We start from the raw sequence: 2500 nt of genomic DNA on the forward strand, positions 1-2500 counted from the left end.
CTTTTATTCCAAATGTTCATGTTAAAATATTTGTTTGCCATTGTTTCTTGTCAACATATCCTGATATTCATTCATGCACTGTAACTAAAAGAGATAATCGATCAGTTCATGTCCTGCTTGGACAGTAAAGAGTCATAAAACGGTGTGTCTATTTATTATTTGAATTTCTTAAACATTTCCAAAACTGTAAAAGGTTAGGTTATAAAAATAAAACATTCATAAATTATTTCATGAAAAACATTAGCCTACTGAACTCATTTATAGTTAGGTAAAAACGCAAATAATAATAATTCATTATTAATATGCAGGCTAGTCTAGGCTACATATTTAGAAGACGCTTTTATCCTAAATGGGAACAAAGCAATTCGTCAAATGTCAGTCATAATATAAGTATCACATATAAACACAAGATTTTGACGCATATCCAGTGTTTGTACGAAGTGTGGAGCGCGCTTGCTGCATGCCACGGAGGCGCGGGCGCGAACACTTTCCTATCAACAGTGGGAGCAACTTAAAATAGCCTGTAATAGCTGTAAACTCACAATAACAAGAAAACATTGTGCTTTTGTAAAATAAAATAAAACAATCAGCCGCATGATCTCCGTGAACTGGAGCGCGTCTCAAAAATGAACTGAAACAGTGTAGGCCCTACTGCCTCACAGTCAGACTTGAGGAATATACTTGAAATGGCTACTTTTAAATGAACAAGTTCAAATCGAAAGTGTCTTTCTCTCTAAGGCGCATCCGCAGCGGAGGAGATATGTTTGCAGACACGAATAAAAAATAAAAAAACACTTTAAACAATTAAAATGCCTCTTTATTTTTTCAGACACATTTATTATAATTAGCCTACTTTTGCTGGTGCTTTGCAGCAAGATTTATGCGTGCGCTTGAGCTATAGCCTACCATGCATGCACCCAGTATTTAATTAATATAAACGTGCGATTAGTCGACTAATTGATTAAATAAATTACTACTAGTTGACTACAAAAATCTTTAGTCTATGGCAACTCTAATCAATACATTTATTTGACATTTTTTACTTATTATTTATTGGATAGTAATTATCCAGTTATTTACATTGCATTAGTTGAGTTAACATATATAGCCTAATTAGTAAATGAACGAAAAAAAGAGATTAAATTAATATGCTATGTATTTCTGCATTGCTTGTTCCTACACGAAAAGGACTGTTTTAAAGGTGGCAATCCTTTATATGTGAAGATTATACTGTATCTTGAAGATTGTTGTATTGTATCTTCTGTTATAAATATGAAGATTGACATTTCGTTAATTGAAAATAATAAGCACATAATATTGTAAAAAAAAAAAAAAAATATGTTCTGTTATGCGTTTTGACTACTTTTTGTATTTTGTATACCCTAATTTTATCTCTAGGTAATGAAGACATATAACTTTTTTTAAAGGGCCTCGTTTTTCCTGGACCCGCTACAATTGAGAATCACTTTAAGCATGCACGCTAAGACAATTTAAAGTATTCCACTTAATACACAATATACAATAATTAACAACGTACCGCTTGCTGTTCTAGTGAGGACGGGCCGAAAAAAAGATTCCTCCAATTTATACCCACCCCACCAAATACACCAAAATTCTCTCTCTACACAACTTTAATAGTTGGGAATGCATTGCTGTACTATTTTCTACATCTTACAATCCATAGTATATTGTTTATACAATTGTTATTTCCCTGTCGACTGGTGATATAACGGATTGCACTTTATGGAGTTTTTATTGCACTTATATTGTAAGATTCTCTGATGTTATTTCGTTGTTATTTATAACAATGACAACAAATAAAGAAAAAATAAAGAACAAACAATATTTACAAGACGCTTTTATCGAAAAAAGGAACAAAGCAATTCGTCATATGTCAGTCATAATACAGGTTAGACAATAATAATACAGGGTTTTATTTGATAATCACAAATCAACACAAGATTTTGACGCATATCCAATGGTTTGTGCGGAGTGGAGCGCGCACTGCGTGGCACGGAGGCGCGGGCGCGAACACTTGTATTTTCCTATCAACAGTGGAAACAACTTAAAATGCTCATAATTTATGGTCATATAGAAAATAATAATACATAATTTGCAACTACTTTTATTTGAGTAAACTCAAAATAACAAGAAAACGTTTTGATTTCGTGAAATAAAAGAAAACAATCAGGCGCGCTTTCATGATCTCCGTGAACTGGAGCGCATCTCAAAAATGAACTGAAACAAAATAAAGCTTGAAATGTCCAATTTTAAACGAACAAATTTGAATCGAAAGCAAATACTGTCTGATAATCCGCATGAACGGTGCATTTCTATCTAAAGGCGCATCCGCTTTACAGCGGAGATGGAGATATGTTTGCAGCCGACACTGATTAGAAAATACTAGTTTATTAATAAAAACAATTAAAATGCCTCGTTATTTTTTCAGACACATTTATTATCATTAGCCTATAAACCACCTATAGCCTAAATCAGCTCT

At 32.9% G+C, this 2500-nt stretch overlaps 1 protein-coding gene across 3 annotated transcripts in view; it reads right to left on the bottom strand.

Moving 5' to 3' along the window:
* LOC309511335 (collagen alpha-1(XIV) chain-like) overlaps nucleotides 1-2500 on the bottom strand; it is a 42883-nt gene that overhangs the window by 2645 nt on the left and 37738 nt on the right. The gene's annotated exons all lie outside the window — the stretch shown is intronic.

Source organism: Leuciscus leuciscus, assembly GCF_965113295.1.
Source record: "Leuciscus leuciscus genome assembly, chromosome: 12".
In the NCBI taxonomy this organism is placed as follows: domain Eukaryota; kingdom Metazoa; phylum Chordata; class Actinopteri; order Cypriniformes; family Leuciscidae; genus Leuciscus; species Leuciscus leuciscus.